We start from the raw sequence: 22,864 nt of genomic DNA, 5'->3' as shown, positions 1-22,864 counted from the left end.
GTCTGTCTCCACTGCTCTGTAACTAGGGATGGATTTTGCTTGACAACTGGGGGTGGACAGCAGATTACAGGAAGGGAGACACCTTGTGAAAGTAACTTCACACAGAATTTGCATGGCTAAAACAACTATATGTTTACTGTAAGTTAATTACAAAGTTGATCTACATCAGGTATACAATTAGATTAGCATAAATTGTTTGAAAAATTTGTGTAATTTGTAAGCCTTGGACAGATGGGAGGTGTGCATCAAGAAGGAGGCAATTACTATTCCCAAAAAGTACGATGTAAAAAGACAAAAAGACAAAGTTATTCATCACCTCCTAATAAAGTTGAATATTTGGGCAGGTGCTAATGTGCAAACAAACACAAAGATGCAGCAGCTATTGATTCCATCAAAACGACGGAACCCTGTCACAACGGTGACAAACGGAAACTATTATCTAGGTTTCCATCACCATTGAGTTAAATGGTGAGGGAAACTGAAGCTAAGATTTCCGTTTGCCTTTCTGTTGAGGGGTTAACCCGACGGAAACCTCGGACAGAACCCCTCAGCGGATACGAACGGTGATGTGAACAGGCCCTAAGATAAAGGCAAACATTGAAGATGTTAAATAATTTAAATTGTATTACTGTTATATTTACTATACTTTAAACACAAGGTTTAAGAGCAGCTGTTGATCAAACTGTGTCTCAGCCATCTGCTATGACAATTTAAATGCCTCCCTACACTTCGGCCCACATTTATCAATGTATGTGCCCCTTTTTTGCTTATTTTACTCCAAACTGATGTCTAATCTGCTGTGTGACATTTATTAGCCAGTTGTGCTAGACTTAACATCCATTTGATCCGTTTGCAGCCATGTATGTCAGTTTGTAAGAGTGGAGTGAAAACTTTGCATGGCTTACTGCTCGGCCAGGATATACACACATTCATGAAATGCAACTTTTTCAAGAAGGAAATCAGGAAGAAATAGGAAATCACATCTGTACTCCACACAGACCCTGGCTTAGAAAAAGCTTTGCCATTTTAGTGTTACGGGTCCCATAGATATTGTAGCGTCCATGGCCGCGGGCCGTCGGGTTCACTCACCTCCCGACGCCCGCATCCATGGATCCGTGAGCGCTGGTCCCCGTCTCCCTCCTAGGAGACTCCAGCGCTCACTTCCACTCCGTTCGGCTGTGTCCCGTAGGGTGCCTGCGCACGCTCGCGCCCGGCCTTAAAGGGCCAGCACATGCAAATAGGAAATCGTCATCATCATCAACTGCCACGATTTCCTGGTCTATAAGAAGGCCCCTGGCCTTCTAATCCTTGCCTGAGCATTGTTAGTTTTCCCAGTCTGTCTTGCAAATGGCCCCTTAGTGTTTCCCGTTCCAATTGTTACCCGTACCTTGTTTCCCGTTCCTGTTTCCCGTGCTGTGCCTTAGTATCTGCCACGTCCGGAGGAATCCGCCACGTCCTGTGTCATCTGCCACGTCCGGAGGAATCCGACACGTCCAGTGTCATCTTCCACGTCCAGAGGAATCCGCCACGTCCTGTGTCTTCTGCCACACCCGGAGGAGTCCGCCACGTCTGGCGCAACTTGCGGCTCCTGTGTCATCCGCCACGTTTGGCGCCATCTGCTGCACCCATCTCATCTGTGCCAGAGCTGCGGCCCCCATCTGGACTATTCAGGTACCCTTGTGCGGGACATTGTATTTCTGGGGTGTCCTGTTGTTTGGCCAGCTGCCTCCCCGCTGCGGCAGTACGGCCTAGTGGGTCCACTAACCCGCTCCATGACAGATATTAGTCTCAGGGCCAACAGAGTCCGTTATGGATTCACAAGGGAGAAAAAAAACCTGGACCGCTCAGCAAAGTAAAATGTACGAATGTGAGATTCTTAGTAAACATTTTAATCAAACTGTTTAAGCCCACTTGCCACTTCACGGCAACCTCTTTCAAGTGCATCCCTATTCTACCAAGTGTAGTACCCCATGGCAACCAATGCCGCTACAACATAGCACCTGCAGAGGGTGCAACCCAGGAAACCAACAGCACCCATACTGCCAGTCTAAGCCACCTTGGCTCTGGACTACGTCCCCCCACAGATACAGCACCACAACAATGAAAGATCACCACACAATACCACAAAAAAATATACAGATGGAAAAAGCTGTCAGATGTGGACCCACCGTGTTGCCAAAAAATTTGGCGTAGGTATAAACTGGGGAGCGGAGTGTAAGGGATAACTAGGTGTTCATCCTTTAACTTTCATACACAGAGGTGGACTTGGCCGCTAGTATACCCAGGTCACTACCCCCAGAGAAGTCTTTATTGGAAGTGGCAAGGACGGGCAAGGTACAAAGACAGCAGACAAATGCAACGTTCTAACTAAGGCATAGTGAAGGATTGTCATGGCGCTGGCTGGGGACCAAAAGATGGTGGGGGCTGGTAAGTATACATACATTTAGCCAATGTGAAAGGCAGTAATGCATGTAGTGACAGATTTATCAAATAGAACACATGCAGTCATAAATTTGTCACTGAATTGACACTTTATTTGAGACACCGATCTAGTAGCGCTTTGGACATCCTTTTGGCCTTCAAAACAGCAATTTATCATGGCATAGATTCCACTAGGTGTTCAAGTTATTCTGCAGGAATATTTGCGCATCCGGACAGGATAACTATTTAAAGTTGCTGCTACAGTGTCCTTCTGCCATAGGATAAACAGCTACTATAAAAGGGTGGACTTGGTTGGCTGCAATGCTTAGGTTACCCGTTTTGTTTAAATGTCCATCTACAGGTATCAGAGAACTCAAGTTGTGCGAAGAAACATTCCCCACCCCATTACTCCACCTACACCAGCCTGAACTGTTGACACCTATTCATGTTGCTTGCACCACATTCTGACCCCTTTAGCATGTTGCAATAGAAATCTGGATTCACCTAACCAGGCGATCTCTTTCCACTGCTCAGTGATCCGGTTTTTGCGCTCTTTGCCAACTGGAGTGTTGTCTTTCTGTTTCCCTTAGACTGCAATGACACTTGAAATAGTCATCTGCTGATAGGGCGGGTTCACACATGGCGGATTTTCACTTAAATTCCGCTGCGGACACTCCGCAGCGTTAATCCGCAGCGGAGCCGTTTCTCCATTGACTTTCACTTTAATTTCGCAGTGTTCGTTTACACGATGCGTACAATTCCGCTGCGGAGCATAGGCTGCGGAGCGGAATGTGGTGTCCGCAGCATGCTCTGTCTGTTGCGGAGCAGTGGCGGACTGGTTGCGGACTCATGGCGGAATTTCTCCATTGACTTCAATGGAGATTCTAAGTTCCGCAATGAAGTCCGCAGCTGTCATGCACATGTTATGTGTGGTGCGGAGCGTATTGGTTTTTTAACATGACATTTCTTCATTCTGGCTGGACCTATGTATTTCTAGGTCTACAGCCAGACTGAGGAAGTCAATGGGGCTCCCGTAATGACGGGAGCGTTGCTAGGAGACGTCTGTAAATAGTCACTGTCCAGGGTGCTGAAAGAGTTAAGCGATCGGCAGTAACTGTTTCTGCACCCGGGACAGTGACTATCGATCTCAATATACATGTATCTGTAAAAAAACATATAAGTTCATACTTACCGAGAACTCCCTGTTTCTGTCTCCAGTCCGGCCTCCCAGGATGACGTTTCAGTGTAAGTGACGGCTGCAGCCAATCACAGGCCAAGCACAGGCTGCAGCGGTCACATGGACTGGCGCGTCATCCAGGGAGGTCGGGCTGGATGCCGAAGGAGGGACGCGTCATCAAGACAACGGGCGGTAAGTATGAATTTCTTTTACTTTCACTAGGGAAAGTGCTGTCCCTTCTCTCTATCCTGCACTGATAGGGAGAAGGGAAGCACTTTTCCTGCAGTCCGCAGCGGCCAGTCCGCATCAATTTTCTGCACATTTTGTGCAGATCCGCAGCCGTAATCCGCAACCCGGATTAGGTGCGGCATTGATGCGGACAGTTGCGGAGGAATTCCGCCATGTGTGGTCATGCCCATATAGATCATCTTTGCTAAAAAAAACGAGTTGTGCGTGCTGACACATTAGTTGGGTTTATATTTGGCTGCTATTTGCTTGACTCTGCACTGTCTGTTAGTCAGAATGATTGTTGACATTCTCCCCTGACCCCTTTCATGGATACCTTTTTGCTGAATGTTTTTCCTCGATCACACCATTCTCGGTATAATCTCTACATTATTGCACAAGAAAACCCCACAAGGTTGGCAGGTTTTTCATTACTAGTATTTATGACCATGCCTTATTCGAAGTAGCTTAAATCAATCAATTTTCGTATTCTAATTTCTCATTCTAATTCCCATTTTCTCATTCTCATTCTAATCCACACTGAAACTCGTCCACAGAAATTGTCTCACTTGATTTTATGCTGCGCTTTCGAGTCACGTTTCTAATTTCCATACAGGGAAGCTTTAATCGTGAATAGTAGGTGTCTCTACTACAGTGGCCTTTCAGTGTATGTCAATAAATTAGCCAAACTTAAAGAGATTGTCACTAATTTATAATTCCCTATCGCCTAACTAATCTAATAGGCAATATGATCCTGATAACTATAGTGTAATTTTTTTTTTTCAAAAACATTTCTTATTTGCAAAGTTATGAGCATTTTTCCAAATATGCTAATGTGGCTCTAATAGCCAAATAGGAGGTGACTCTTTCTAATCACTTTGGGTGGTGTAATGTTTTCTGTGTGACGCTGTCCAATCAGCATACAGCTTCTCCCCCTTCCCTGTCCAGCAACACAGTGTGATCATATAGTATACAGCTTTCGTTCCCGACAGTGTTTTCAAATAGTGATACCTCCAGTTGTTTCACAGCTAAATTTGCTGGTTCCATATTAAAGATTAGGAGCTCATGCTTCATATGCCACCAGAACAACTATTCTAGGTGGTCCACAGCCGGAGATATGGCTATTTGAAGTGATCCCCCTTCCCTCCTGCCTCAGTTTCTCAAACAGTAAAACAGCTTAATGATGATAGGACAGTGTCAGAGGCTGTGTGGTAGCTCAACCACAGGAGAATCGCTGGTGTTGACACCCACATGTCTAGTATAGCCTCATTTGCATATTTAGAAAAAAGCCCATAACTTCTAAAACAATAAACTTTTTGGGACACGATTATCACTAGCGTTATCAGTGTGACAGCGCCTATTAGATTAGCTAGGAGATTGGGCATTACTAAACTAGTGACAGATCCTCTAAATTTAGACAATTACTAGAATGTCAACCCTTTTGATAAATGTAGGCCAACGTATTTATAAAGTTAGGGTACTTTTACATGGCCCAACGTGGGCCGTATAAACGAGCACTGATCAACAGGCAGATTGGCGCTCGATTTGCTCTCTTCACAAGGAGCTAGTATGGGGACGAGCGCTCGTTACTACGATCGCTCGTCCCCATACTTTTCTATCATGTCAGCAGCACATCTCCCTTACACAAGGAGATGTGCTGTCGACAACGATAATATTTTGGCCATTTAAAACGATACAATCTGCTAATGAACTGTTTATACAGGGCAATTATCGGGAAGAAGCGTTCTGACAATGCTCATTTGTCCACTAATTAGCCGTGTAAAAGAGCCCTTAGGCTCCTTTCACACTACCGTTAAGCTCTGTTTAGCTCTCATTCGTCAGTGGCTATAAAATTGTTGTGTATCAATTCCCTGAATGATCCAATAGTCAGTAAATTTAAAAGCTTACTCGTTTATATGATATCTTGGGATCTGCAATCACTTTATACAATCATGTGAGAAGGTACCCTTGGATAATCTCCATTAAACTAAATTTTGTAGAGATTTGTTTTTACTTTGACATAAGACGTAGATGAGTATCAAAAAGTGTAATGAAATATATTTATATATATATATATATATTGTTATAATTTGGTAAAAAAAAATATATATATATATATTTACAAATTCAATTTATTGTGTTTCTCCATACTAGTAAAGAAATTGCAACATATTTTATACGTCACAAACCCACCTGCGTTGACATTTTTGGATGACTCACCACTAACGTGTCCTTGCTGTGCCTCTTCTAATTATGTACATTCAGTAAAGGAGACATTGTCATTGTCACCTTGGCAGATAGCAACACAAACACAGTAGTCTCTAATTGCGAAAGATGTTGGGAGCCTCTCATTATTTATATTCGATAATATTTCTTATATCACACATGATATTTTAAAAGAAAATATTATTATTTCACATTTCATTTCAGATTTAGGAGGTATGTCCCATATGTTTGTTTACCCTTTTGTTTAAAAGGGAGATGTCCCATTAACCCCTTCAGAGCCTTATTTTTCAAATCTGACGTGTCAATTTATGTGATAATAACTTTGGAATGCTTTTACCTATCCAAGCAATTCTGAGAATTTTTTACTCGTAACGCATTGTACTTTAAGTAAGTGGTAAAATTTGGTTCATACATTCAGTATTTAATTATGAAAAACAACAAAATTGAGCAAAAAATTTAAAAAATTAGCATTTTTCGAAATTTCAATTTATCTGCTTCTTGAGAAAAAGATAAAAAAAGAGGGAAAACGGCGCTCCTCTAAGGTGATATCGTTCTGATATATATTGGAGTTGGTGTTACTATGAATAGAGCTCACCTTGGTGAGTTGTGCAATGTCGCCAGCACAATTTGACTTTGTAGCTTGTACACACTCCGTCACACTGTGCTTGCCTCTGGAGCCATAACCGCATGGGGTGAATTCGTCTCAGGAATTCCTTTCCTCGTGGTTTTGAAGTGATGCGAACTTGAAAGAAAAAGGTGCTCCTCTAAACGGGCGCTCAGGTGTGAATTTGAACTGATATTTTCACAAAATCGTCGAAGTTTAATACAACGATTTTATTCAATATATATCTAGGTGGGTGGGTGAAAACCCGTTCCCAGCAGGACGCAGACAGAACAAAACTTATCTGCTTGTAAGACGGATAGTAATACCACATAAAATAGTTGCTAATTAACATTTCCCATATTTATAATTTAGAGTTTTTTGAACATCCTTTTATTTTTCTAGGATGATGCAAGGCTTAGAACTTTAGTAGTAATTTAGCAGATCTGCAAGAAAATTTCATAAGGCTAAACAGGGACTAGTTCAAATTTCAACAGGGACTAGTTCAGTTGTGAAGTGGCTTTGAGGGGGCTATACAATACAAGTCATTTTAAAAACTGCACCCCTCAAAGTATTCAAAACAGCATTTAGAAAGTTTCTTAACCCTATAGGCGTTTCACAAGAATTAAAGCGATGTAGACGTGAAATTGACATTTTTTTATTTTTTTTTCAGAAATTCATATTTAATCATTTTTTTCTGTAACACAGAAGGCTTTACCAGAGAAACGCTACCAATATTTATTGCCCAGATTCTGCAATTTTTTAGAAATATCCCACATGTGGCCCTAGTGTGCTAATGGACTGAAGCACAGGCCTCAGAAGCAAAGGAGCACCTACAGGATTTTGGGGCCTTCTTTTTATTAGAATATATTTTAGGCACTACGTCAGGTTTGAAGAGGTCTTGTGATGCCAAAACAAAAGAAACACCCCAAAAAAGACCACATTTTGGAAACTACACCCTACAAGGAAGTCACCCAGGGATGTACTGAGCATTTAGACCCCAGAATTTGGACGTGAAAATTAATAATTTAATTTTTTTCCAATAAGATATAGTTTTAGCTAAAAAAATAACAATATCCACAAGGAATAAAGAAGAAAAAGCCCCCTAACATTTGTAAAGAAATTTCTGTCAAGTACAGTAATACCCCATACGTGGTCACAAACTGCTGTTTGGGCACATGGTAGGGCTCAGAAGGGAAGGAGCGCATTTGGCTTTTGGAGTGCAGATTTTCCTGGATTGGTTTCTGGTCGCTATGTCACATTTGCAAAGCTCGTGTGGGATCAAAACAGTGGAAATACCCCAGTAGTGACCTTATTTTGGAAACTACACCCTCAAGGTACTCACCTAGGGGTGTAGTGAGCATGTTAAAATTAAAAGTTAAAATTTATATATTTTGTTTATTTTACTACATTTGCACAATAAAAAAACCTTTTTTTAAACTAAGTATTCGTTTTTGTGTCACCAAAACTTTTTCGTTTTTCCACTGGCCTAGCTGTATGAGGGCTTATTTTTTTGTGGAATAATTTCCCATTTTGGAGTACATACAACTTGTTATTGCCTTTTTTGGAAGGCATGGTGAACAGAAAACAAGCATTGTTTTTTTTTGTTAAATTTTTTACGCCATTCACCGTGCGAGATAAATAACACAATATTTGTATCGTTTGGATCATTACGGATGTGGTAATACCAATTATGTGCAGTATTTTTTCATAACAAAACATTTTGTAAGAGGAATAAGATGGATTTCATTTTTTTACTTGGGATTTTTGATTTATCTATTATAAACTTTAGAAAACTATCTTTTACTTTTTTCTAAGACTAGTAGGACTTTACTATGCAATCATTTGATCGATTTTAAAATACACTGCAATACCTCTGTATTGCAGTGTATTAGGTCTGTCAGTGTAAGACTGACAGGCATTCTATTAGGCCCTGCCTCTGGCTTTGTTAGGCCCCAGGCTGCCATAGTAACTTCAATTCCGCCTGTTAGAGCAGCTATCTTTAGACTGCCCGATACCCTCTCTAGCCGACACAGGACACTCGTGCTGGAGTTATGACACAACGCCGTGAATCGGTGGTGCTGTGGCATAAGTAACCTTAATCACCTCCTCAGTGTCGTAACTACCGCCGTAGCAGCAGTAGCGGCTGCTACGGGGCCCGCGGCATGAGGGGGCCCGTGTCGCCCACCGGCACGGGCCCCCACCATGGCCGGATGCTCCCCTAGCAGCCACTATGGCTGCTACAGCGGGACGCCACTGAACACTACGGCAGAGCAGGGAGGTATCTCCCCGCTCTGCCATTAAACAAAAGACATGTATCCCCTATCCACAGGACAGGGGATACATGTGTGATCGCTGGCAGCGATAGGGAGATCGGGGGACTGAAAGTCCCCTGAAGTATCCATCACAAACCTCGGACTTCCGGGGTCTGTGTCGGCAGCTCCGTAGAAATGAATGGAGCGCCGGTCGCGCCTGTGCGCATGCGTGACCAGCGCACCTTTCATTTTTAGTGAGCTGCGCAGACGCCGGAAGTCAGAGGTTAGTCATGGAGAACTTGGGGGACTTTCGGTCCCCCGTTCTCTCTATCGCTGCCAGCGATCACACATGTATCCCCTATCCTGTGGATAGGGGATACATGTCTTTTGTCAGACATGCTGTAGGTCGCATTTTTTGGGGAGGGGGGACGCTGTATAGAGTTCCCTACAGGGGGGGCGCTGTATGGCGTTCCCTACAGGGGGGCGCTGTATGGCGTTCCCTACAGGATGGGGCTCTGTATGGCGTTCTCTACAGGGGGGGTTGTATGGCGTTACCTACAGGGGGGGGGCTATATGCCATACAGCCCCCCCTGTAGGGAACGGCATACAGCCCCCCCTGTAGGGAACGCCATACAGCCCCCCTGTAGGGAACGCCATACAGCCCCCCCTGTAGGGAACGCCATACAGCCCTCCCTGTAGGGAATGCCATACAGCCCCCCCTGTAGAGAACGCCATACAGCCCCCCCTGTAGAGAACGCCATACAGACCCCCCTGTAGATAATGGCATACAACCCCCTGTAGATAACCCCATACAGCCCCCACTGTAGATAACCCCATACAGCCCCCACTGTAGATAACGCCATACAGCCCCCACTGTAGATAACGCCATACAGCCCCCACTGTAGATAACGCCATACAGCCCCCACTGTAGATAACCCCATACAGTCCCCACTGTAGATAACGCCATACAGCCCCCTCTGTAGATAACGCCATACAGCCCCCTCTGTAGATAACGCCATACAGCCCCCTCTGTAGATAACGCCATACAGCCCCCTCTGTAGATAACGCCATACAGCCCCCTGTAGATAACGCCATACAGCCCCCTGTAGATAACGCCATACAGCTCCCTCTGTAGATAACGCCATACATCCCCCTCTGTAGATATATACAAAGGGGGCTGTATGGCGTTATCTACAGGGGGCTGTATGGTGTTATCTACAGAGGGGACTGTATTGCGTTATCTACAGATGGATGTGTATGGCGTTATCTACAGAGGGGGCTGTATGGCGTTATCTACAGGGGTGGCTCTATGGCGTTATCTACAGTGGGGGCTGTATGGCGTTATCTACAGGGGGGGTTTTATGGCGTTATCTACAGGGGGTTGTATGGCGTTATCTACAGTGGGGGCTGTATGGCGTTATTTACAGAGGGGGCTGTATGGCGTTATCTACAGGGGGGTTGTATGGCGTTATCTACAGGGGGGGCTGTAAAAAAGGCACTATTTACAAGGGGGGGTAGTGTGACACCCAGGGGAGGGGGGGCTCCAGTCAAAAGTTTGCTATGGGGCCCAGTCTTTCCTAGTTACGCCCCTGCACCTCCTTGAAAAGACATATGGGCAATCAGCAAGGAGTTAAATGGTGACTTTATATACAATGGGGGAGTTTTACCAAAATCTGTGCATAAAAAAAGTGGTGAAGCTGGCTAAAGGGGCCAATAAGGTAGCTAATTTTCAAAATGACATATAAACGATGAAACTGGTATCTGGTGGTTGCTATGGGAAACTTCTCCACTTTTCCTTTGTAGTAATTTTGATAAATCTCCCCTTATGTTTTCTAGTGAAAGAACAGAGAGCACTATGCTGTTTCCATATCTCCTATTTTAATGGACAGTGACCATGCCAGCGTGATTATCTCAGAATTAAAGACAGGGACCTAGATCACCCTAATTCTTGGGATCAGTGGAGGTACCAGCAGTGAGGCCCCTGTACATCACACATGTCACATGTCTGTGTATGAGTGGGGGAAAATGCCCTTTAAACACAGGCCTGTCGAAATTGTAACACAGGTGGTGGTCTGAAGTAATCAAACCTTTAGATCATTGCAGCTTGCCACCGGTTCCACTACATAAATTATACTTTTTTGCTTTTTACATATGTAAAGCCTGCAATTTTGACAGAATACATTGAGTTGTTTATCTTCCTTCTGGTATGTGCAGCTCTATATTGATATTATATAATTATTGTTTTGTTCTGTGTTAAATTGATAAATCTTATTTTGACATATGCGTTAAAAAAAAAAAAGCTAAAAAAATATACACTAAAAGCAATTTTCTTTAGCTTTCAGGCAAATTACATGTTATCTATAATTCTATACAGGACTTAACTTCTAGTTGGAGAACATTATATGTAAATGAAGACTGCAAACACCTGCATTGAAAACCTTACTTGATAACTTACTTATCCGAGTTAGCTGTAGGCATAATATTATAATCCTTGCTACTTTTTGGGGGTTGAAATTATATTAATACTATAAATTGTAGAATGTTTATAGAATCAACTTTTTCTGTTTTCAACACTTAATATTGTATGGATTTCAGTTTGATAGGAAAAATAAATGTGATTTTATAATGAAGCAACAATATATGAAACACATTTTTAATGTAATAAAGCCTTCATAACTAAACATTGAGCGAATTTCCCAAACGTCTATCGAACCGACCGTCAGATTATATTCATTGCAAATTGAAAGTGCCCCAATTGCCCTGAAAAGTTGTGTATGGCACTCTGAGGTCTTCTTAGGTGTGTATCCAATCCCTTTCAAGCTCTTTAATGCCAAGACAGCATTACTAATGTTAAAGCGACAACAACATATATGGCTATGGTTAAACGAATGGTAGCCAGTGGTAAAAACAGCCTGTTTTTTAAAAAAAACACTGTACCGTCAAATTCTCGGTCCAAAATTATCCCTTTTTGATGGCAGACGCCTGCCGGTGTTTATACACACATGGTGGTATCGGAAGAAGCAATGGCTTTTTAATAAGCTGTCCAAAAATGATTCCTTTTTGGGGGCATGTGCCTGCCGGTTTTTATACACCCAAAATGGTATCGGCAGAAGCAATAGCTTTTTAACAAGCAGTCTAAGAATCATCCCTTTTATATATCTGTATTATGTGTTTTATTATCTCTTGCACTCTGTCTGACGTCCTCTCTCTCGCCACAAAGTGACAGCATTTCCTGGTTGGGCTCTTTGTAGTGGAAATGATTCACACCTAAACCCCTCATGATTGGCTGTGCTTTAGGGAGGGCTGCCTGCAAGGCATTATGGGGGAGTCCGCTGGGTCATGTGATCCTTCTTCTTTGTCCTCTTTTCTACTTCTGATCTGTAAAATAGTGGCTGCCATTTTGAGCGATTTGTGCGGGCCAAAACGGAAAAAGTTTTGGATTCGCTAAAATCAGGAAACTTTGAGAAATTTGTAATGAATTTGATTAGTGTAGATTTGATTTACTCATCTTCAGTTGCAACAGTTTTTTAACTGTTATTTATAATTTGTGTAATGTATCTCATATTATAGTGTACGTAATGGTTCGTCCCAGATTATAAATTATATAGTAACATAAAAAAATGTGAACACTTTTAGAACAATAGTGGATGGTATTGAAAGCCTCTAACTTACGTAATTCAGCATTTTATTATTACTTATTTCTACCTTTAGGCTGTTCTTTACATTGATTTAGCATGGTTACTCACACTATATTTATAAGCAAAAGGTATTGATTTTATGAAGAAAAATATAAGACATTTTAAGGGGTTATTTAGCTGGCAGCATTTTAACAACACTAAATATTCACTAACTATTGTACCACATTGTTCAGTTTTAATTTGTTCCAGGATTTAACCTCTTTGCAGCCATGGTAGCTTTCCCCCCTACGACCAGTCCTTTTTCTATGGTTTTGTTCCCAGTTTATTGCACACTTCCCTGTGAAATTGTGTTTCAACCTGGTCATTGTAATCCTAAAAAATTCCTTGATGGACCACTCTTCTATGAAAAGTAATCTTAACATTGGTCTCCTAAACATATCCAAGGTTCTACACCATTGCCATAAGTTTTATTTATGAAAGTTAAAATTGTGACTCAAAATATCACGGCATAGCTGTCTAAAACGAGTTATCGATCCCCATATAGAAAAAAAGGCAAATATGTTAGCTCAGCACAAAACATTTAGATGTGGTGCACAGATGAGTGACAAAGGAAAAGAGATTAACACCCCTGATATCAATAAAGAAAGAAAATGCTAGACTCTGTTCAAACTAGCGTCATCGATTCAATTTATAATGGGAGCCATGACACTGTGGCGAATCTGTCAGAAAGTCGCAAAAAAGTCACAAATTATTGCGCAAACATGGCATGCGCCATTGTATGCGAATTTTTAATGCCAGAAAACTTCATAAATTTACCTCAATGTCATATAAAATAAATAGAAAATATACAAGAAAAAAAATATTCTAAATATATATGTAAAACTATATCACATTGTCATGCAACATATTTTTTACTCTAATTTCATAAACTTAAATGTCCAAAGTCTGGACTCATGTGAGCCCTATCATTATAGTGCACCTATCACAAGAAAAGCTAACTTTAAAGGGAATGTGTTGCCAGCAAAACATGTTTTGTTTTTTTTTTTTGTTAAACAATTAGTGTGTAGGTGATTAAACATTGTTCTAATTTTTTTTATTTTTTCACGAGACAGGAAATATTATAAATTGGATTCAATTTATAATATTTCCCAGCACTGGTCACTAGATGGAGCAATTCCCAAAATTGCAGCATTGCATGTGGTAAAGCAACCACATTGCTTTATGCTGCAAAATTGGGAAAAAATCCCTCGCTCTAGTGAGCTCTCAGAATCCCCCCCTCCTTTATCCTGGCTAGTGCCGGGAGAAACGAGGGGTTTGAACGGTCTAACCTCCTACACTGTGTGTCACCATTTTTTGAGCTAACACACAGTGTAGAAGGTTTACATACACTAGTAAACACACACTGAAACACGAACATACATAGAAATCACTTACCTGCTCCAGTCGCCGCCGCTCCCTCCGGTCCGTCCGCTCCGTCTGCTGCCGCTGCTCCATGTGCACAAGTCCGGAAGCCGCGACCGGAAGTAGTAATCTTACTGCCCGGACGCGACTTCCGGTCCACAGGAAAATGGCGCGCATTTCAAATCGGACTGTGTGGGAGCGGCGCATGCGCCGTTCCCACACACACGGCGTACACCATAGTGGATGGAACGGGCCCCGTTCGCAGTCCCTATGGGACTGTGGCTGCCGTATTCCATGTCTGTATGAGTCGTTAATCGACACATACAGAAATGGAAAAAAAAATGGCAGCCCCCATAGGGAAGAAAAAGTGTAAAAATAGAAAAAAGTAACACACAAACACACAAATAAATATAAACGTTTTTAATAAAACCCTAACATAAAACTGATATAAAAAAAAAAATGTTGGTGACACTGTTCCTTTAAAGGGAATGTATTATCAGAAAAAAACATATTTAAATTATGTTTTTATTATACACAGATTTTTTTAAATAAATTTGCCGTGACTTTCTACGTAAAAAATCTTGAAATATTTTATCTTTCACACTGGCCACTAGAGCAGTTACAAAAAAACCTGATATTTGCTGTTCTCTGAAGTTCACTCGTCAGCTGTGGTGTATATACAGGCACAGGATGAGGAGAATCATTTCATTATGATTAGAGGATGGGCAAGTAAATTACATCTCGATTGTATTACTGGAAGCCTAGATAAGGTAAGATAGCAACAATATACAATATACATAGTGATATGGCTCTGTATGCATGTTCCCTGGTATATGCAGATGGGGCTGTACTCCATCACTTCCTGGAGACTGTAAAAACCCATGAGATTTTTCTGTAAATTAACTCCCATTTATTTTAGCTGCCATACAAGAAGGAGGTGTGATCCTCCAATATGGCCGACCCCAGTGAAGGTTTTCTAAATAAAAAATAAAAAGCAACAACATTTAAAAAAAATACCAAACACCTTATTTTATCATCTATATACTTAAATCTAGTGAATGAAACTAAAACTAAATACATGTTACATTCTCTTTCAAGAGTTTTTATCAAAAACGTCAAAATCGTCGTGCTTTTCAGTCCCTAATGATGTTATGATCTTATGATCTTATGAACCGCGTTTTAGTGCTTTCAGAATTCTTTTTCATCATGTCACTGATATGCAAATCTGCCAGTAGAGTACAGGGGGAACTTCTGTGCCCACACTTGCAAGCACACCTTGCAGCTCCATCGGGAGCGAGCATGATAATAAACCAATAGGCTAGTTCTCATGATATGAATTTAAACCTCAGTCTATAAGAACCAGGGGACATTCATTAAGTGTGGAAGAAAGTGGTTTCAGACATCAATATAGGAAAGGGTTCTTTACAGTTAGAGTAATCAAACTATGGAATTCCCTACCCCAAGAGGTAGTGATGGCAGATACTATGTCAGCTTTTAAAAAAAGGCTAGATGCTTATTTACTGATTAATGGCATTGAGGGTTATAATTAATCAAGCAATGAATGATGTGTAATTTATTGAGAAAGGTTAGAGTTGATGGACCTATGTAATTTTTCAACCTATGTAACTATCTATTTATACACATATTTTAAACAATAGGCAGCATTCTAAGCGGTTGTAGTGAAAAAAATTATAATTTATTCACCCATCTTTGTGTAATGTTTACGCCCATATGCAGGGCCTTTCTCAAGTTTGCTGCCCATTGTTTGTAATATGTGGATTTAGGAGGACCGGAGGTCAAGGTCCTGAGGCATGCCGCCTTTTTGTCATCTGTGCATAGTGATGCTTTCTTTGCATACAAATATTTATGTCTCTTTATGTAAACAGTTGGTTTCATCGCCCCTGGTACACATGTAAGTTCACTTCTTAGTTGTAAAGGATCTGCCAGGCACTACTTCTGTGGATACTCCCAGGATTAATCAATCGACACCTGAGGCCGGACCTCTTAGACTGACTCCGGCTCCCACCAATCAGGGTGGCAGGCTAAGGAGTGGGAGAGCCTATCGCGGCCTGGTCAGTCGGAGTTAGCTCCGCCCCCTGTCCATTTATACCTGCCGTTTTCTCTTCCTCATTGCTTGTGATTCTTCCTGGTTTCCTGCCCTGCTACAGCCTTGCTCCAGCCTGCTACTGCCTTGCTTCAGCCTTGCTACAGCTTCCGCTTATCCTACTTCGCTCTGACCCCGGCTTGCTTCCTGCTCCTTGCTCTGCGTCCGTATACTTCGTGACATCCTGATTCTGACTGGCTCGTTGTCCACTCTGGTTTCCTCACGGTGTTCCGTGGGCTACTGCCCCTTCCCTTGCTTGTTCCCTGTTTGTATTTCCTTGCACTTAGTCAGCGTAGGGACCGCCGCCAAGTTGTACCCCGTCGCCTAGGGCGGGTCGTTGCAAGTAGGCAGGGACAGGGCGGTGGGTAGATTAGGGCTCACTTATCCCCTTCCCCTTCTTCCGGCCATAACATTAGTACTACTCACTCATGTAATCATTGCAGTAGCTGCTTGTGTCTCCCTGTTTGCTTTGTTATAGCAAGCCAGTGTTCTTGTTTCCTAATCTATTTCATGTGTACCTTCCTGTTTTTCTCCAGTGCACTGTTCTTATAATCTGCTGTACCACCATTTCTCTATTGCGTGTGATGTCTCTGCATTTCCCTTATTCCATGTGTGCTTTGGTCTACACTGTCTAATGTTTGCTGCAAGTATCTCTCAATAATAACTAAAAAGCTGCATGAAAGTGCTGATGCCGGGGTCTTATGTCATGGTTTAAATGTGTTTTTTGCTGTGAATTGCAACAAAACCACATCATTTTGCAAAACATTCATATTTAGTGCAACGTGAGGACCCAGCATTAGCACTTATGTGCAGAAAGAGGATGGTAGGAAACAATAATGATATCTTGCTATAAAATAGCAGGCACAGACAGAAGCAGCTATTGCAACGATTACATGAGTGAGTAGTACTAAGAAGATAACTTACATGTGTCCCAGGTGCGATGGATTGACTGTTTGCAGAGTCAGGCGGGCTATGAGTATAATAAGCGAGCTTTATCAGAGAGATACCCCCACTTCCTGCCCTGCAGTCCATCTTTTTTTCTCTGTTACGAGAGACAGAATTTGCATGACACCAGAGGGTGGACAGCAAATTACAGGAAGGGACACATCTAGTGGCAGTAACTTCACACAGAATTTGCAAGTATAAAACAGAAGAAGTAAATTGCAAAGTTGCTAGATATCAGGTATTCTTAAAGATTAGCAGAAGTTTTATGAAACGTTAAGGCCCTATTACACCAGCCAATTATGGCCGGTGCAAAGAGTGCCGATCAACGAGACAGCTCGTTGATCGACGCTCGTTTGCTCCTGCACAAAGAGTTATGTATGGGGACGAGCGGTCGTTACTCTGATCGCTCGTCCCCATACATTATTAGCATTTATCATTATTATCAATTATTAACATTATTATCATGTCGGCAGCGCACAGGGAGATGCGCTGCCGACAATGATAATATTTCAGTTTTTTAAAACTATACGATCAGCAGATGAACAAGCGTTTGCTCGTTCATCTGCTGATCGCTGCCCTGTTTACACAGGGCAATTATCATCAACGAGCGTTCTATGAACGTATGTCTGCCCGATAATTGCCCAGCGTAAAAAGACTTTTAGATTAGAAGCCTTTCAAAAGTCTTATAAAGTAGTTGCCCATTTAGCGACCTCACAAACCGTAGGAATTTCCTTATGAGGCTTTCAGTAACCTCCTGTTTGAAGTGCACCTGTTTCCAACATTGACATAATTCCTCTATACAGATTGCAAAACATGTCTTATTACAGAAAAATACCTGATGTGACCTTTCAGTGCAAATTACTTATAAGTATTTAACATTTCTTTGTAGCACCTAATTTAAAGAAGGTCACAGTCGGAAGAATAGTAAAGCAAGAAATTTCAAATAAAATTCTTTATAAATATTATATATATGACTATTTCATTTCTAAGCTTGAACAATAACCTAGCAGGAGTCTTACATTTCTCTGTTAGATAAACTAAAAAACAAACAGCAAATTACAACAACATTTGTACTGAGAATGAACCAAATGTTTTATACAATATGAACGGGTGTTGGTCTAAGTGGCTTTTTCAATATTTCCACCTAATGTCATGGACACGTGAGGATTTACAAAAGAAAGGTCAGAGAGCACAATGTTCTGTAGCCATAGGGTAACGTTTTTCTACATCCTGTAAAGTGCTAGTTCTAGGCTGGGATTGGGATGGGATACTACAGACACTTGATAGAAGATGGATCAAAAGGAGAAGAGAGAATTAGATCATTTCTAATACAAAGTCAAAGTAGTGAACTTGAAGCTTAAAAGTTGCTTGAATGAAATATCAAAGGAAGAGGAGATCTACAGAACTTTCACAGAACTTAATTCATGCATAACTATGTCTACTTTTCTGTTACCTCGAATATGGGAGAGATCATTTGTTTACAGATGAAAGTCGATATCTATTAAAATTAGGGGGGACATAACGTTTATTATGAAATTGTTGAATTGGCATTACATTTTTTTTAAATTAATCTTAAAACAAACTTATGCATGGTGGGAATTATAGGCACCTAACTCCAATCTGTGGCATGTGGGAAGGGCATAAAAGCCAGATTGCTTTGGTGTTGAATTTGGACGTCACATCCCAAGCTTAGGGCAGCAACTAGTGTTGACAGAAACCATCAGAAGGCGTTTGCACGACATTGCATGATGAGTCAGATGTCCAGCTACAGGTGTTCCATTGACCAATTGCCACCACTCTCAGGGTATGTTCACACGACAGCCTCCATTACGGCTGAAATTATGGAGCTGTTTTCAGGAGAAAACAGCTCCGGCATTTCAGACATAATGGCAAGTGCAGGCGCTTTTCGCTGCGTCTATTACGGACGTAATTGGAGCTGTTTTTCCATGGTGTCAATGGAAAATGGCTCCAATTACGTCTCAAGAAGTGACAGGCACTTCTTTGACGCGGGCGGTTTTTTACGTGCCGTCTTTTGACAGCGGCGGGTAAAAAAAAATGACCGTCGGCACAGGACATCGTAAAGCCCATTCAAATGAATGGGCAGATGTTTGCCGGCGCATTGGAGCCGTATTTTCGGACGTAATTCGAGGTTAAAACGCCCGAATTACGTCCGTAAATAGGGTGTGTGAACACAGCCTCAAAGGCTATCATGGTGCACAGCAAGACAGCAATGGAATCTGGAATGGAGGTTTATCCTCTTCAGGGATGAGTCCCGATTTTGTTTCGGATGCATTGATAGCCAGAGATTGGTCCGGAGACCATGTGGGCAAAGCCAACAAGAGGCCTTCACAAAGGAACGTCACACCAGTCCTACTTATGGTGTGAGGTGGCATAATGTATGGTAGCCGGACCCCTGTAGTTTTTATTTCCGGTACAGCTCGACGTTACATTGATTTGGTCATGGAGCCAGTGCTACGACCATTTCTCCAAAGTGTTCCAGAAGCCATTTCTCAACAGGGCAACGCCAGGCCACATGTTACTCGTGCTACTTTGAGCTGTCTGCGTAACCTAAATGTGCCACTATGGCCTGCAGCGACTCCGGACTTGTCTCCCATCGAGCACATCTGGGACCTCATTGGTCGGCAATTGCAAAGGGAGCTGCCAGCAGCCAATCGCGATGATTTGCGTGCCCAAGTGCATTCAAGCGCGGCATAACATTCCTCAGACAGCCATTGATAGCATACCAAGTAGCTTATTTCTGCGCATGGCCTTCATAATTGATAATAAATAAATCAAGATGTTTGGAATATTTTGTTTCCATTTTTTTTATCTTTTGCATATAATTAACATGTCTATCGATCCTGTGATTTCAACAATACCAAAACTTTTCCTTCTTGGTGTTGCAATTTCAATGTTGAGCAGTGTATTATACGAAATGCTCACATTATAAACAGGAGCAGTTTGATAATAGAGCAAGGAAGATGCAAAGAAATAAAATTTCCTATTGCTTGATTTCCTACATTTACTCTGACAGTCCATCAACACCTACAGGCTGTTTAAGAACAGTCAGTGTCCCCTGTGGTCATAGGCAGAATATAGACTCAATCAAATAGTGGCAATTTAGGGAAATAATGGTGAGTTTGATTTCTCAGCTGCTTTATTTCTCTGTTATTGGATCTCTCCAGCTTGGGGAATGTATGTAAATCTTTAAAATAAAAATCATACATTGTAGTTGAATCTACTCTGAAAAATAATTTCATTGTAGCAGGACCAATATTCCACACTCTCATTGCACTAGCGGTTCTCTAGTGATGGGAATAAGCCACCTGTGGTTACAAGATGTCCTAATTCATAAACCCATACCACTCATAGCCCACTGTATACTTTAATATAGCGGTATCTCCACAAACTCTGTAACTTTTGTACTATATCCATAGTTCAATTACCAAACTCATTCTGAACAGCTGTGAATTAAAATCAATATTGGCTTGATCTGGATATAAATCAGCATTTGTGGATTGGAACAATTAAAATTATTGATTTCATTGGTTATTATTATTGGCTTCATCAGCAATGGGCTACTAAGCAAACAACTGTTTTCTTGACTTTTTCTTAATCCATTTGATTATGTTTTCGCTAAAACGATCTCAGTTGTGTCGGTATTTCATGCTTTATTACTTTGTTGTATATAGCTTGTACTTTTAATAGTTGACAACAATTTTCATATCCTTTCATAATGAAGCAACATGTATTTCAATGGGAGAAAAGGCTCCAATACCTGTGAATCGACGCTAAATGCGTGTCGACGATTCACAGTGAGCAAGAAGAAATGAAGGGGAAGCAGCGCTCGCACGAGCGATGCGGCCCCTTCAAAACAGCTGATTGGTGGGGGTCCTGAAAGACGGCCCGACCCATCAGCTGGCTGGAAAACCCCTCTAAGATAAAGTTAGTAAAGGGAAATCACCTGGATATAAATAACACGTGGAATGTTCCATTTAAGGTATAATGATCCTGTGAGAATCCAAGCATAGCATTGTAAGGACATGTCCACAGTAGCATTATATTTTGTAGTATGTCTGTTGATTACTGCACTTTGATCGCATTTTTCCCTGCGGAAATATATAGGATCCATCAACTGATCAGTCATGAATAGTTGTTTTCAGATTAATCGGCTCATAGGATCCTAGACCCCATTGCAAAATGTGTAACAGGGTCCTCTAACTCCCAAGTGGCATATAAAATAATGTTTTTTTTCTTATATGGTTCAGGGGCTTTTGGTCCCCCAAGCACCAGGGCCTATGATTGACTGCAACCTTTGCATGCCCCTAGTTGTTTTTATAAAAACATTCTGCAAAAAGACATGTGGATGGCAAATATGACAAACTATGGAGTATGACAAATGTAGAAGTGGCTTCCATTAGATGCACACCATTACGCTATTGTTACAATATGATATTGCTTATGTGATCATCTGAAGAAAGGAAGACCATTATGATTAAATTGAACACACTAAAATAACCACAGAAGACAGCATGAATGACAATACCAGGTGTGACTTTCTGGTCAATCTAGTGTCATTGCATACATCTCCACATCTACACATATCTGTATAACTGAAATATTACATATATTTTTTTAAATCATTTTTTTTTTTTTAGTTACAATATACATACAGATTTACATGACATGTAAAATGGAATTATACTGAGAAAAAATAACTTTCGACATTTTTGTCACTATTCACTGGACACCATAAATAGGTTGTTATCATACAGCGTATTACCATTGAATTACTATTCATATATGTGCGCATTATTTATTGTTAAGCCACACATGCATAATAAGCTTTATTTACACTAAACATTATCATTATTTATTATTATCTTTTTACACTAGAGGGCATATGTTAGTTTTCATTATCATTATTGTAGATAGGGTATACACTTTGGGTTCATGCACACTGCATTTATGGCTTCCATAGCATCAAGATACACGTCCTCTATGTGCTGCTGTACAAGCTCTGTTGGGTACTGTATTTACACCTGACAACAATGCTTCTAGAGGAGAATATCTCCGTACATACAGAGTTTGATGGAGCATGCCACATTTTTTTTGTGTCGGATTCGTACGAAGGTACATTAGAGGGCTCGTGCACCTCTATGGAAGCCCTATTACGGCTCTATACAAAACACAGCCATAATACGGCTGCGTCAATGAGCCCTCAAGCTCAAGAGTCAGGCCTCCCTTACTATATAATGAAATGCGGTGATAACAACAACTAAACTTACACTTTTAATTGGGTGGTCATTTGACCTCATTGTGTGTGAATGGGAATAATCTTGGTGGTAGGGCCACATCTCCAGGGGCTTCAAAACTCACAAACATTTCTATGCTAAAGCTAAATTAATGGCAGGACTCTGGAAAATAGCATATGAACATGCACCAGAACTAAAGATGAAGCAATGCAATCTTGATGTACGCATGTGTCGTACCACACTTGCGTTCTATCGTCAGATTACCACCATCGAAGCAAAGCATAAGTCCACTTCACTTAGATAAAAATGTCAAAGTAGCGCCAAGCATCAACTAACATGCCTCTGAGTCGTTTGGAGCCCCCGAAGAAAGCCTACGAAAATATGCCCCTGCCCACCAAGGATGCATTGTTGATATCCCACTGAGGACATTAAGTGCCAGGCTAACAGGCCTTATGCACATGGCATATCTGTGTGCATGGAGATTGTACGGAAGAGTATGCTATGGAGTTGTAGGTACATGGTTAGCCATGGTATGGTGCTCTGAACGGCACCCTACTATGAAGATATTCTCCCCTATAAATAATAGCTTTGTGATGCGGCATCTATGAAACAATGT

General features: G+C 41.4%; 1 protein-coding gene across 8 annotated transcripts in view; it reads left to right on the top strand.

Moving 5' to 3' along the window:
* TENM2 (teneurin transmembrane protein 2) overlaps positions 1-22,864 on the top strand; it is a 2,339,501-nt gene that overhangs the window by 876,689 nt on the left and 1,439,948 nt on the right. The gene's annotated exons all lie outside the window — the stretch shown is intronic.

This window comes from Rhinoderma darwinii, chromosome 3 (assembly GCF_050947455.1).
Source record: "Rhinoderma darwinii isolate aRhiDar2 chromosome 3, aRhiDar2.hap1, whole genome shotgun sequence".
NCBI lineage: Eukaryota > Metazoa > Chordata > Amphibia > Anura > Rhinodermatidae > Rhinoderma > Rhinoderma darwinii.
Note: the sequence above shows the minus strand (reverse complement) of the source record. Positions and strands in the feature narration are given on the sequence as shown.